The following is a 16204-nucleotide window of genomic DNA, read 5'->3' on the forward strand; positions in this document are numbered from 1 at the left end:
TGCATGGTCCAACCTATAGCGGAGGTCTAGTTGCACGACCTTAAACTGCATGGTCCATGCTGCATGACCTTAAACTACACACAATGGTCCATGCTTCATGACCTCAAACTATACAACAAGGGTCTGTGCTGCATGACCCTAAACTGCACACCCATGGTCTAATTGCATGACCTTAAACTGAATGGTCCAAACTATATGACCCTAAACTGTAGCGGAGGTCTAGTTGTACGACCTTAAACTGCATGGTACTAGCCGCATGACTTTAAACTTTATAGCCATGTCCAAGCTACAAGACCTTAAAACTGTAATGCACGTCCCTATAGTAAAACGATAAACAACGCGACATATAGTCCACACGCATGACTGTAAACTGTGAAATGAACGCGCCCCTTCGCCAGGTGTATTCCATCAACATCCCAAGTGGAGTTAGCTATATGCAAACGAAAAAGGGAGTGATGCTTACCCTTTCAATCCCCAGTGGGTCTGTTTCACACCAACACCTTAGTAGAAGTCCCATCCTATTGCGACCCACTACCCCTAGGGAGTTAGGGACATTCTTTTCTTTCAACCCCCAATGGGGTTGCATCTGTACTGTGACCTGTCATTCTCAGTAGAGTTACATTAACCATTACTCATCATCCTCAGGGAGTCACCCTTACACTCTTAATCCCCCCGTGAAGTCCGCTTCCACTTGCCACTCCTTGTAGGACCACCATCTTTATCTAAATCTCTCTGCTTGCGTACAGCCTCAACTATCTTTATCCCCAGAGAGTTAGATTGTTATCCACAGACCTATTCCCTATGCAGCTTCACCTACATGATGAACCACACAATGGTCCATGCTGCATGACCTTAAACTGCACAACCATGGTCCATGTTCCAAGACCTTAAACTTTACAGTCGTGGTCCGCACTGCATGACTTTAAACTTCATAGCCGTGGTCCAAACTATATGACCTTAAACTGTAGTGGAGATCTAGTTGCATGACCTTAAACTGCCTAGTCCTAGCTTCATGACTTTAAACTGCATAGCCACGGTTCGAACTATATGACCATAAACCATAGTCTACGTCCTAGCTGTTTGACATTAAAAGGCTCAGTATCATGGTCCAAACTATATAACCTTAAACTGTGGCAAAGGTCTAGTTGCACGACCTTAAATTGCCTGGTCCTAATTGCATGACTTTAAACTGCGTAACCACGATCCAAGCTATATGACCTTAAACCATAATGCACGTCCTGGTCGCATGACGTTAAACTGCTTTGCATAGGTCCCGGAGGCACGACCTTAAACTTGCCCCCACATACGTGCACACCCCCTTTTACGTGCATTTTCACACATGTTTTCCCTAATCGACCCATTCATGTGCGTGCACCACCTTCATTGCTTCCTCAGTGAGCCCATTCACTTCACTACCACTATTCATCATTCTCTAGTGAGTCTCACCCATGCTCACAAAAAGGCGAGTCATCTCGCCACCCATACTCGTTGTCAGCTAGTGGGTCACCACTTTTCACCCACCTTTCATACATCTTCCATCTTTCATGGTCAGCCTCGTACATCTCCCCAAAGTTAGTCAAAACCACCACCATACTCACTCCATGGCCTCCACAGACTGCCATTCATCACCACTATGGTCTAGCTGTATGACCCTAAACTATAGTGCGCATTCTAGCCTCATGACGTTAAAAGGCTTCGCACAAGTCTCGAACACATGACCCTAAACACACCTTCACAAAAAACGGGCATGGTCTACACCTGGACAAGGGAACACCATGAGTAAAAATGACGGACGGGCATGGTCACGATACCATGAGTAAAAGAGTTATGTGAAAAAAAAAAAACTAAGCACAGTGAAAATCCCAAAGGGCACCATGAGCAAAAACAGATGAAAATGGTAGACATGGCTGCAAGGTCATGGGTAAAAGAGCCCGAAAATCAAGGAGGTTGGTGAAAATAGTCTTTACAACACCACTTCCCCTATTCAAGTGAAAACCTGCAAAAGGGTGAATGAACCAACAAAATAGGTTGATACAGAATCACAGCCTCAGCCATCACCTCATATCCAAATAGCCATATTCTCGTCTGGCGAGGTCTACACAAAATCCTCAATTGCCAGCATCCAACAACAACGCAAAGTGGCTCATCCGGGAGTGAGATCCTCATAAGATCACCCACGTTTCACCTCCAAAAACAACAAGAGTCCTAAAGGGCGAGGACGACAACCAAAAGATTCCTTTAAAATGCTAAAGATATCCACGAAGGCAAGAAACTGACAAAGCTAGGGCCTAACCTGCCTGGACTTCAGGATAATGTCTCGCCATGAGATCACCATGCCTAAAACCTTCCTTAGCCGACATGCCCAGATTTTTAGGACAGGCTGCTAAAAAGCCCTCGACTGCACCCGACAGGATGGGGGCCACAAGGCTGCCTAGCCAAAGTTCCCCCTAGCCGACAGGCCCAGATTTTTGAGACAGGTCAGAAGCCCCTGACTGGACCCTACTAGATGGGACCTACATAGATACCCTACTTCATAAGACTATCACAACCCGCACAGCGATATGCTACCTTCTTGGGTTGCCTCAACAACGATGCTGAGCACCTCACACAGTTCACTGCTCGCCCTCTATCCATGAGCAGTAGTGTTTAGCACCGTCCAAGGGTCGTGACAATGCTACTTCGCTGTTATGGGTGGTGATGCTTAGTGCCGTCGGGACCCCATCTCTTCGCCGTCTTGTGTATTCTGTTCATTCTCTTCTCGCTTGACCAAGGGTGGACTCAGTCTAGTGTTGCCATAACAGTCTGGCTGTCAAGCAATGTTGTCGTCGTGCTGGTCCTGAGTACCATGCTTGTCTTGCTGCCACACCAGATTAGGACAGTCATGTCGACCTTGGTTTCGAGTAGTATTGCCGTCGCGCTGGTCCCAGTACCGTGCCCGTCTTGCTACTACTTCGAGTTGGTCATTACATTGGTCCAACTATAATGTTAGTCTGGTCCCCTTGTGGAGTCCCCTCTTCTTTTCCTCTCTCATTCAAACCTCCTTCTTTTCATCACCTTAACTTTCCACCTTATCAAGCATATGAAAGTACATTGCCCTACGGTAAGGGTGGGTCATTCGTGCCGCTTGGCTTGCAAATTAACTATAGTAGTGTTGTGCAGAAAACAAGGATATTGTAAGTCAAGGGAGGAGATTCCAAACCAGCTGAAGTAGCTGGGAGGGATTTCTATCGTGATCTAAGTTGGTGCCTGTGCGAGTCAGCCCGAGTAAATCATAGACCCAGGTGAGGTTGGTCCCCACCTCACATCCAAAATTCCTCTCTCACTGGTTGGATACTTGCCCTTGTTCTTGAACAAGATTCCTGAGAGAGAGATCTCAGGTCCCGGATCTTCCAAAACCGAGAAACGTGTCACCCGATCACCTAGATCCAAGGAGGCGAGATCGAGGTACCTAACCACAAGGTTGTACAAGTCATGAAGCGTGGACCATTACTATGCAGTTTAAGGTCATGCACCATGGTCCATGCACTTTAAGGTCATGCAACTAGACCTTCGCTACAGTTAAGATCATATAGTTTGGACCATGCAGTTTAAGGTCATGCAACTAGACGGTGGCTGTCCAGTTTTGGGTCATGCGTTCAGGACCAAGGCTATGCAATTTAGGGTTATGCAGCACAGACCATTGCTGTGCAGTTTAAGGTCATGCAGCATGGACCATTGCTGTGCAATTTAAGGTCATACAGTATGGACCATGCAGGTTAAGGTCGTGCAACTATACCTCTGCTACAGTTTAGGTTCATATAGTTTGGACCATGCAATTTAAGGTCATGCAACTAGACTATGGCTGTGCAGTTTAGGGTCATGCGACGAAGACCAAGGCTGTGCAGTTTAGGGTCATGCAGCACGGACCATTGTTGTGCAGTTGAAGGTCATGCAGCATGGACCGTGCAGTTTAAGATCATGCAACTAGGCCTCCACTGTAGTTTAGGGTAATATAGTTTGGCCCATGCAGTTTAAGGTCGTGCAACTAGGTTGTGGCTGTGCAGTTTAGGGTCATGCGGTCAGGATCAAGGTTGTGTAGTTTAAGGTCATACAACATGGGGTCATGCATCATGGACCATTGTGTGGGGAGAATGTGACTCCAAGGAGAATAGGGTCATAATTGGGGACTCGACTCCAAGAGGATTGAGGCTGTGGTGTAGGGAATGAACTTCTTAAGGATGCAGGATGAAGGTCCAAATGGGAGTACCTTGGCATGCGCATGACACTAACTTTTAGATGACGCACCCGGTATTAGCCCTTGACGAATTGCGCATGGTGTTAGCTACTTGGTGAGGCGCACGACATTAAATCCTTGATGAAGTGCGCGGCAATAACCTTTGACGAAGCACACGGCAATGGCCCATGATGAAGGCGCGTGGCGATAGCCCTTGACGAAGTGCACGACAATGGCCTCGATGAAGCGTGCGACAATGGCCCTCGACTAAGCGCACAGCGATTACTCCTTGACGAAGTGCACGATGATCATCCTTGACGAAGCACACGACGATGGCTCCTTGACGAAGCATGCGATGATAGCTCCTTTCAGGTCTCGGGTTTGACCTGCCCCGGCCTGGTCTTATTGTCGTCTGAAGATGAGGACTGGATCATCCTTTCAAACTTGTGAGGGGCGGTTTGTCGCACCGCTGAGTATAAAACCGGGAAAACCCCATTTTACTGTTTTACCGAAGGTTAAAACATTCGAAGAGAGTTTTAGAGAGAGAGAGAGCCGGATATTCCGTCAAGAGTTTCCCGACTAGAATTTCCCAGCCCAAATTTGCAGCAGACAGGGCTTCAAGATTTTTCTGGCGACGTTGAGCAGGTTGCAGGCCTTCACAACGTGCTCCGTGTGTTTTTGATGAGTGCTGAGGTTCTTCTAAGCAATAGAGGGGGCTTCATGGGGCTTCACCGAGACGTTTTCGGTGAAGCTACGAGAGTCACAGTGGTGCTCTGTTGGAGTTCAAGTGATTTTTCGATAGTCCCGAGGCTGAAGGGAAGGTTTTAGAGAAGTCAGGGGAGCTGACGGTCCTCTGGTTACCGGAAGAAGAACGAGGAGTAGCAGTGGGTTCATCGAAAACTCAGTTGAAATCTGGTGAGTTTGTGGCGAACTGCTGAAGTGCGAAAACAAGGAGAAGGGAAATCTGTAGGTTCACAGGGAAGCTTTCTGGGGATTCCAGTAATTTTTTCGATTTTCCCAGTTGTTGAAAAGAGGAAAGAACAGGGTCAAAGGGGATTCTAGGTGGACAAGGGTGAGTTCCCGGTGAGAAGAGGAAGCGTCGGTGTGAACCCGAGGCGTCACAGGCCTGCAACGGTCAGGAGGCAAAGGGTTGTGAGACGGTGGACCGTCGGTGAGGAGCGATAGTTAGGGAAACCAAAGAAGCACTAAGGTTAATGCCCTCTTGGAATTGGGGACGGTGGGAACCGAGGGAAAACAAGGAGATGCGCTTCATTAAGTCGCATGCAATGCTGCCTTCACGCGTGTCTGGGATGCACACGGCGATAGCCATGCTCAAGAGCATGATGCACATGGCAATGGTCTCACGTGGCTGCACGCGGCAATGGTCTCACGTGGTGTTGGCCTACCTGTGGTAATGGTAGCACACGTCATTGAGCTGCTCACGGCAGTGGTCACCTGTGACGTTGAGTCACATGCGACGATGATCACTCGCGGAGTAGGGTTGCATGCGACAATGGCCATGGACGGCAATGCCTTGTGAGGGCTAAGAGTGATGGCAAATGAGAAGGCCCGACTATTGTGGTATGTTGGAAGCCAAGTCCTCCAACACAACAGTGAAGTCCATGTTGTTTTGGAGGAAGGGAATCCATCATGGACCAGATCCTTGCTAGATAAGTCTACTTTGTATGTAAGATGGATTGAAGCTGACTCGAAAATGGTTGGCTTCTTCTTTTGGCTTGTAACCATCCTTCTTGAGAACACTCGGCAGATGAATTGAAGTTGACTTCCAAGTGGTTTTGCTTCTTCTTCATGATGAGGGCGTCTCTTTTTTACCTGTAATTGTCATCTTATCCTCAGATGCAAGAGATTTGTAATCTCCCTAATAATGGGCTTTTGATTGTAGCTTGTGCCATTTTCTAATGCAATAAAGAAATGATAATGAATTTCCTTTGAGTCGGCTTACTGTTCCTCATGCTCATTTCTTTCTTTTTACTGCATGCACCACATTTTAGGGGCATATAAGGGATAATACTTCTTTATGTATCGCCCATTGATAGGGGGCATCACCTCTCCTCCATCCGAGTTTGTCAGTATATAGGCCTCGTTTGGTGTGGCCTTTTTTATTATGAATGGGCATTCCCACTTGGGTTCAAACTTTCCTTTGCGATGCCCATGCATGATAATCGGTCTCTTGACTGAAGGTATCTGAACTTCGAGGGGTATGGAGGTGAGGCGGTTTAGTCCTTGATGTATAGCGATACGAAGTGAAGGTATCTGAACTTCGAGGGGTAAACCGCCTCACCTCCACAGACCAGGGAATAAGGGGTAAAGTTTGTAGCATTGTGAGTGGTGGTGTGATAGGCCCACAGAGCTGAGAAGCCAATTCTTCTTTGACTTCGAAACTGACTTCCAGAGCACCCCGCACAGGGTTTTGTTGAACGCCTCAGCTAAACCGTTGGCTCAAGGGTAGCACATGGTCGAGTATTTCCACTAGAAACATAATTGGTTGGCTAGATGAACAATGTGATGGCTTCTGAACTCAGGGCCATTATCAGATATTATTCGGCTCAAGACCCTGAACTGGTATATGATGTGGTGGCACACGAAGTTGGTCAGAGTGGTCCTGAGAACCTGCTTGAGAGGGACTGCTTCAGCCCACTTGGGAAAGTAATCTGTTGATACTAGAATGAAGGCATGACCCAAGGTAGAAGGACGGTCGATGGGTCCTACAATATCCATACCCCACTAGGAAAAGGGCCATGATGTCACTGTAGGATGGAGAGGCTCGGGGGCTGATGAATGAGGCTTGAGTGCATTTGGCACACTTGACATCTTTTAGCATAGTTTTGGACGTCGACCACCATTGAAGGCCAATAATAGCTGAGTCTGTATATGCGTTCGTAGAGCTTAAGGCCGGACTGATGCAGCCCGTAGATACCTGAATGCACTTCTTCGAGTACTTTGCTTGCTTCTCGTGTATCAATGCATCTGAGGAGGATCCCTTCAAATGATCAACAAAAAAGAACATCCCCATCTAGAAGGGTGTACTTACTAGACATCTGTCATATACCATTGTGTTCCGCTCAATCCTCGGGCAGCCTTCCATGCTTTATGAAATTCATGATAGGCTCCCTCCAATCGTCTACTTGTTCTACCTCTGCACACATAGGGTCAAAGAATTCAGGCTCCTGCCCCTCAGCTTTGGCATCTTTTCCTCGGGACATTTCTTGCTCTTCCTTAATGACATCTTTGGCAGCGAGGAGTGCTTTAAACGGATAAGATGGGCATTCAGGGAAGATATCTCGCTCTCAATTTGCATCAACTTCTGTTCTCAAGTTAACATGTCTTCATTCTGTTACCCAGACAGGCGTGGCCCCTAATGAAGACAATTGAATGGTAGCCCCGAGCTTTGAGAACGCATAGGCCTGCGAGTTCAGCCTCTTAGGGATATGACTTAGAGAGAAATCATCGAACTGGGCCATATAAGATTTGGTCGTGTCATGGTAAGGCTTAAGAGTATCCTTCCTCACGTCATAAATCCCTTTAAGCTGCCAGTTGACCAGCTCAGAGTCGCCAAAGATATTTAGCTGCTCCAGGTCTAGCTTCTGAGCGATCTCTACTCCGATTATGAGGGCTTGATATTTAGCTTCATTATGAGAAAAGTCCTCTACAAGTTAGAAGGATACATGAATCATTCCACTATCAGGGAGTCATGAACATGACTCCAGTGCCCCCTTTATTAGATTGGAATGCTTCGTCGAAATACATCTCCCACGTTCGAGCTAGTACCGTACAGAAAAATGCTTCATCCGAAAGATCACTTGACAAGGGAGATTCCAAAGGAACTGGGTGAGCCGTGAGAACGTCTGTGGGACGTACATGATGTCTAACTCCATCAACAATAATACCCACTTGGCCAAGCGTCTTGATAGGCATGGTCGGGTCATAAGGAACTTGACCGGGTCTTCGTTCGAGATTAGTTTGACCTTGTGACCGAGAAAGTAATGGCGGAGCTTCTGTACCACAAAGATCAAGGCTAGGCACATCTTTACGATGGGAGGGTAATTCTTCTCGGCTCCCTGCATCCTGCGATTGAGATAATAGAGCGTTGTTTCCTTCCCCCCATCATTGTTCTATGTTAGGAGTGCCCCAAGTGACTCATCAAGGGTCGGGTCAGGATCAAGAGATGCCTTTGGCCCCTGACCAGAAAATTCATGTGAGTTCCACCCCATCAGCGAGCTGACACTGCCAATCTTCTCTTCCTCCAACTCCTTTAGATCCTGTTGGACCACAAACTGCCCATCCCATAGTCAGTCCAGACTTGACCCTCCTTAGGTCATGTATAGTCACCCACTGGTTCAGCCTCTTCAGGCCGCCCCAGTTCCATACCATCATTCGTAGACAGCCTATTCAGCCCCTGTTTCAACTTAGTATCCCCCAATTCAGTCATACCAGTCGGCTCCATATCCTCCAGTCGCAGTCCCAGCCTCTAGTCACCCTCACCCGAGATATCCTGTGCACCAGGCCCCGACTGTTCATTTTGGGCCTCGGTATTGGCTTATTATCCTCCGGCACTCTAGGCTAGGTCCCTCCTCAGACTTACCCATACTATCCTCTGACCCAGGCACCTCCACCTATGCCACTCCAATACTAGGCTTCAGCCGCCCCGGCCTTGGCACCTCTACCTATGCAGGTCTCATGTCAAGCTCTGACAGCCCCGGCTCAGGCCTCCTCACCTGTGTTGGTTCATAACGTGGCTCCAACCATCTTGCAGGCTCAACCTGCTCCAAGTTCGGTGCAGCCCATATCAATTGCATCTCCTGCAACACAAATTATGCCAATAGTTTCGGGCAACTAGCATACCATTGATTCAGTTGAGCTCGCCAAGTTGAAAGGAGAATTAACCACATTTAAAGAGACCTTAGCTAAGATCGTAGTTCCAAATATACTCCCTCCATGATCTTATGTCAATGACGTTTACAGGGATGTCAAACTCCTTCCTTCGGGTTTCGTATTCCTGAAGTTTGAAAACAAGTTCAGTGGGAAGGGTGACTCTGATAATCACGTCACCGCTTACCTGTTAATTTTTCCAGCATTAGAAGACAAAACACATCCTCTCACTGTGATGTTTCAATACACTCTCTCCGAACCACCTCCAACGTGGTTTCGAGAAGTGATCTCTAAGTACCTTGAGCAGACTCCTGATGAATTGCTCCGGTGATTCGTCAAACAATATCAAGGGACCAAGCAACAGGCAATGACCCTTGGGGAGTTGGTTGCGACCAAACAAAATGTTCGCGAGTAGTTCCCTGACTTTACCAATCGATTTCAGGATTCTGCATCCCGAGACCTCTCATATGAGCATGTGCTTTGAAAATGACCCACAAAAGTACATGAATTTCTTTAGTAACGGGTTGCGACCCTTCTCATTCCAACAAATGATAGATCAAGTCACCTTTTACGAAAGGTGAAAGGTCACTGCTACCAGTGCAAAAACTGAAAACCCGATAATGGCCATACCATCATAAGCCAAACCAATGGGCAATTATAACAATAACAACAAGAAGAACAATATTGTTGACCAAGTAAGCCAAATCGTCGTGGAACCAGTTCCACCCCAAGCTTCAAATATAACTAATCAGCCTAAGAGCATTGGTAGGTGTTTGAAGACATTTTTCAGCACTATGTGTCCCCGATGCGGAATAAAATAGAGAAGTCGGTCAATAAAGCCTGACAAACAGTGGAAATTTTGATAGTCTCATAATGGCCCCAAAATTGACCAAGATCTTCATAAGGACTTCTAAAAGTATCTTGCTAAGTTTTGTTGTATTCTAAAATGTCTAAGGCAATGCAGACTGAGAAACAGTTTTGGCATAATCAACCTCTAACACCCTGAAATGGACTCCTATAACTGGAACCCTACTTTTATAACATCAAACAACCATGAGACCACCGCCAACGAATTCGGCACAGTTGAAAACCCCCCAAAGGTCAAATTTCATCTTAAACAAACACTCCAGGAAGAAGTTATAGATAAAAGACAGAAACAAGACGAGCCGCACACTATTCTTGTGCGGCCACGCTGCAACTAAACTCCATTACAGGAACAGTCATGAACAATGACTTGTGACGCTCATATCTCACTCATTTGAGGCCAGATTGTGCCCAAACTTGTTGGACCATGTTCGTCTCGTCAAGATGGGCGTTTCGATATATGGTACGCCCTGTGACGATGCCCGAGCGGGGAGAAAAGCTAGAGAGAAGTTGCCAGTCTGTGAAGAAAGTTGCAAGAAAATCAGCAGTGATAAGCCTCGCTCGAGCAGCCAAATCACGGCGCTCACGTATCGGATCGATATGAGACTAGTTCCATCGCATGTGTAAGGTCCATGGCTACCACTGGTCTGAGCGTCGCGCATGATGAACGGTTGGATTTCGTACACAAAGCCGATAAAGTGACTATAAATTTCGGCACCGAAATTCCATATGCCGGCAAAAACTCAAAAGTTACGAAATCTTCGCCCAGCCCTTTTTGGCACAAAATGGAATTTTCCTTCTGGGGGTTGATTTCTTACCTTTTGTGATGATTTTTACCATTTTTATTTGGGGGATACTAGGCATGTTGCCTAGATCCGGATCCCCAAAAATGATATTTTTGCCTAAAGGATATGTTGGTTATGGAAATATGCCCTTCCCAATAGATCCTTGGCCTTTATAAACTTTGTTTCGTGGCCATAAGAGACAAACTTGATTTAGGGACAGACTTCCAGCTGATAAAAACCCTAATTTTGAACCTCAAGCCTGAAAAACCTAGACCTAGGGCACAACAACTCTAGTTCTAAAACTATCCTTAGGGAAAAACAACCTTTTCAATTAGAGATCTGCTAGTCAACTTCAGAATCAGAAAGGCAAAGAGGACGCTAGTTCTAATACGGGCGAGCTCTCGACGGCTGGGGAGTCTCGGGCCATCCAGCTTGTTTGGTATCATTTTCTTCCCCTTTCTTTTGTCTTCTTCTTATTGTTTTCATTTTATTTTGATTAATTTTCTTTAAAATCGTGTTTTGATGTTTTGGATCATGCTGGCTCTGCCACAGATCTGAGAGTGGATCTGCTCGTTTCCAAGTAGATCTAGCCTCAGATCTGAATTCGATTTGTCTCACTTTCTCTATCACTTTATTTTCATTAGTTAAGGTGTCAAGATCTGAGAGAACTTCGTCAGAAGATCTGTCCAATTTTCATCGTAAACACTTCTTTATATCACTACTCCAAAAGAATACCCATTCTACATAATGCCTTTTTCGGTGTTTGAATATTTCGATAATTATTAACCATGGGTGTATTACGTGACCACAAAGGTCATTAGCTTTCGTATATCTCATTCTCAAGATTGATCTAAACTCAATAAAGAGAAAAAAAAAAACTAATGGCATCAAATATCAATAGCTCTAATACTAATGAAAGAAAGATTAATGAGATATTGCTGGGGATTTTTTTTTTTTTTTTTTTTCTGTTCACTCCTTTTCTTTTCTTTTCCTTTTCTTTTGGTAAAGATCACATACAAATAGTCTTATTAAAATAACTTTTGCTTCAAATAAAATAAAACTGACAAATTCAAGACCTTAAAAACCTTGATGCCATTAAGCCAATTTTATTTAAACAAAAAAAATACCCACAATTCTTATGCTTGAGAACATAAATGCAATATAATTAAATATGACAGGAAACAAAAAGAGAGTGTTGGAGATTACCTCAATCGGGCTTATTACACCCTACACCGAGTCACCACCATCCGATAGCACGAGATCAACGATCAACCTTCAACCTCAACCAGGAAAGCAAGTTTAAATCAAGCCTTCTAATGAAACTATAAACTCCTTTATCACAAATCTCAAGCCATTAGATTAATCCCCTTAGCAACCAGTTTGAGAAAAATATGTTCTCTTTTCTCCCACAGCCCTATAGTCTAAAACCCCAATGAGAGATGAAAGATCATGAGAGAGTTAAGAGAGTTACCATAAAAGATATATCAAAGATGAGAGAGTAAGGTGTGCCCCTTTGGGTCTCTCAAGGGAGAGAAGAGAAACTTTCTTAAAAGGAGAGATATTCTAAGTAGGGCGTACCCCCTTTGTGGGATATGAGAGAGAGATGGGAATTATGTGTAAGAGATAAAGTGTAGAGATTTTAGGTAGAGACAATCCATTTTTATAGGCTTTGAACAAGATTAGGGTTTTCCTTGACTTGCCTCTTCTTGTGAGATTGAATATAAACCATTGATCTTGGGTGACTTGTGGGTTGAGATATTTGAGCCATCCATTCCATAGATGAGTCATCAACATTATGGAATGTGTTAGAACATTTATCCCCACTCTTAAACCATTTTCCTATCAATAGAAATCAAATAAAATAATTCTATTCGTAATATAATACTTATCAAAATTATGCACAAGTCTTCTCATGCTTTTCAAAAATCCTTTGCAAGCTTCATCAAGGCAAAATCTTTCCAAAACACTTCAAAGCTTTCTCTTCAACCCAAAGCTTGAACTAACACAAGGAATGTTTTATTAGCGTGGAGTGTACCACCTTAGGTGGTACTTCAAGGGCCCCACCTACATGCAATGGGAGGCCCATTAACATATTGGGCCTCCCATGCAATATTAAAATTATTAAAATTAATTATATGCTTTTTAGAAATTCATAAAATCAAATTTGAATATTTAAATCAATCTAAAACTAATATCTCTGTTTTTATAAATCCAAATTTGATAAATAAAATATCGCGAGATCTAGAAAAATTCAAATAATAACTTTAAAAATCATATATCATTAAAAAAAATATAATTAAATTCATTATAAGGGAAAATGATGAATATGGCCTAGGAATTAAATAAATAAACGCTAGGGCACTCTACCTTCAACTGTGGGCTCTGGTCCACACTTGCTTTATCAAATCGATCCAGTGCTTCCCATGACCCACAGTCCATACAGGGGCTCATTAGTGGGTCACCAAAGTCTGACCAATGAGCCAAAGGGTCGTAATACCAATTTTTAGATTCCAGATTCTCCCTTAGAGATGTACCAACGTCACCTAGACCTGTTACGACCATAGCTCCTATGGCTCATAGAGGTATCTCTCGCACATGCATAAGCTTCACCATGAAAGGTGGTTCACTTTTTTGAAACGGCTATTATATATCTACATGCCGTGTGATGGCTTGCGGATGAGGCTTTGGGCCCCGTCTCTGAAGGCCACCATCACACACACGGGTCACACAGTCCATCAGCCCACTCATTTGGACATATTCCGACCTCATCAAAGGATGACCTATTAGAACTCTTGTCGGATAGTTTTTTATGCCCAAGTAACATAGGTTTTTCCCAACTGATTGGCCTAACTCGTCATGCTCAATCTGGTATCAGCAAACATCGTCTGTTTAGTATGGTCCACGAGGGACCACACTCCTAACAAGTTCATGTTTCACTATATCATTTCATTTTACAAGTATTCATAAGGCCTTTAATGGCCACACTCACCCAACAAATTGATCATCTTTACCTCAATATATATATATATATATATATATATATATATATATATATATATATATAAAGAATTTCAAGTCCGAAAAAATGTGCATCTTAACACATTATCTAATTGTCTATTTTCAAGTATTTGTAGATCTACTTGATCTGCAACATTTTCTGAGTTTTAAAATTTATAATTAAATGTGAAATAGATTTTTAGGTTATGAAATTTCGACAAGAAAATTACATTTTTTCGACAAGGTTTGGAGGTGCATCTTAATTGGATTGTTTAAGTGGACACTTTATGCAAACCGCACTCTCATCTAAAAGAGGAGTACTGACCATAAGAGGAGGAGGAAGAGATAATCCGGTTTTTGGGATCGAAAGACTTATAAGCCTTTATGGAAAGGAAAAGGTATTGTAGGGATGCGGCTTTTTAACAACATGGCTCAGTCTTACTCTTACTAGAAAATACAATATCCATACGGGAAAACCCTCAAATCTAGCATATCGACCTCGACAATTATGAATATGAAAAAAGATGGATTTGAAACTTTAAAAATAGTGTATAGTATAAAATATTATCTGGATGTCTACTTTCATACTCTTTTTTAAAATTCAAACGGCATAATCAAGGAGAAAAGTACAATTTTAGGTCATCATATTCCAATAGTGGAACCGGACCATGAGGTTGTGAGGTCACGTCCTTTGAAAATCTTGATAAGGAGAATCGCGGACATATGCTCATGACAACAAATTTGCATGAGTTAAAAAAGACATTGTTGGTGCTATTTTAAAAAACACATGGAAAAATAAGAACTCTAGGAAACAATGGAACACATACCATTCCTATAAGAATCATGGCACTCAACACTGGCCTACACACTTTAGCTATACTGGGTAATTTGGGAAAGAGGAATTTGTTTATATAAGTTTGAGGCCTTAATCAAGCAAATTAAGGAGCACCTCAAAAATTCACTAGAAGAAAGGTCGAAAAACCCTCAAATCGATCATCTCAACCTCGAGATGTATAAATGTGAAAAAATATGGATTTCAAGTTTCGATAATAGTGCATATTGTAATGCGTTATCTAGGCCATCAATTTTCAATATTTCCAAGTACTTATAAATCTACTGGATTTACATTATTTATGAAGCTTTAAATTTTATAATTAGTGATGAAATAAATTTTCAGACCATCACAAAGATTTTGCTGCTGAAAAATCATCTTTCAACTCTATTTATAGATATGCCACGGTCTTTATTTTATATAGAGGCATAAGATTTTTCTAGTACATAGAGATTTTATCCCGAACTCTTTTTTTACAGAAATTATTTTATGGATTGTAAATATTATATATCAAAAATTTGAGATTCAAAAATATCTATCTATAGCATGTGTTTTACCTGAGGGAGGAAATGGATAGTATCCTCCCAACACTGGAGAAAATCTATTCATATAGAATTTTAGGGACATTGGATACATACTTTTTGCGACGCTATTACTATGAAGATCACGTGGGCCCACCGGCCATTGTAACCATGTGTAACCAAATCCAAGGTGGATGACATAATGCCATTGGCCATGGGTCCCACATCAACATCAAATTATATTTGGACTTGAAGATATATGCCCCATAAGTATTTTGACTCTCTTGGATTTTCTTAGATTCTGTGCTGTCAAGATTCCAAGGTGCTTCACTTGAATTATTTTTAGAAAAAAGATTCTCTTTAAATAAAGAATAAAGATCCATAAATATTTTCTGAATCCTTGAATAATTATGGAAAACGAATTGGAATCCTACATGGATTGGAATTGGAAAGAGTGTGGGGTAATGTCCACTAAGGATAAAGTTGCAATATCATTCTCAGAATCATAATGGCGCTGATGTGAGAAATGAATGACCCATATCTCATGCCTCTCTTACCCTACAGGTCTTCTAATTCCTCGCAAACTAAAGCTTCAGTTTGAGCCTTCACTCTTGCGCAAAGCTATATACATGTAAAAAACATCAGATTCGAGAGAAAACAAAGGAGTTTTTCGATAAGGCTATCCACGTAAGCGAAAAAGAAAGGGGGGTGTCTCTAAGGCTGCTGCAAGTTCGAGGTAGAGAAAGGTGCTCTCTGCAATTTGCTCGAGGCGCAAAAGAAGAGAAACAAGTTCAATACATGCAGCTGCAAGTGTGAAACTAGAGGCATTCTTTATGGACTAAAGATCAGAGAAAGAGGATTCTCCTGGGCTGCTGCATTTGTGAAGGGGAACAAATGATCCCTTGAAGTGGGAAGGAGAAGACAAGTCCTTCATGGGTTGCATGAGTACGAAAAAGATTGAAGACTGAAAATCTGGAGAAAAGCATAACCCTAAAGGTCACATCCTGCAAGGTTTCTTGAGATGTTTAGAGTTAGGGAAAGGACTTTTGCACGAGTTATCATGTACCATAGACAATAGGAGATTCGATGCCGGATGTATCAC

Source organism: Amborella trichopoda, chromosome 8 (assembly GCF_054954075.1).
Source record: "Amborella trichopoda isolate Santa Cruz 75 chromosome 8, AtrichopodaSantaCruz75HAP2 v2.0, whole genome shotgun sequence".
NCBI lineage: Eukaryota > Viridiplantae > Streptophyta > Magnoliopsida > Amborellales > Amborellaceae > Amborella > Amborella trichopoda.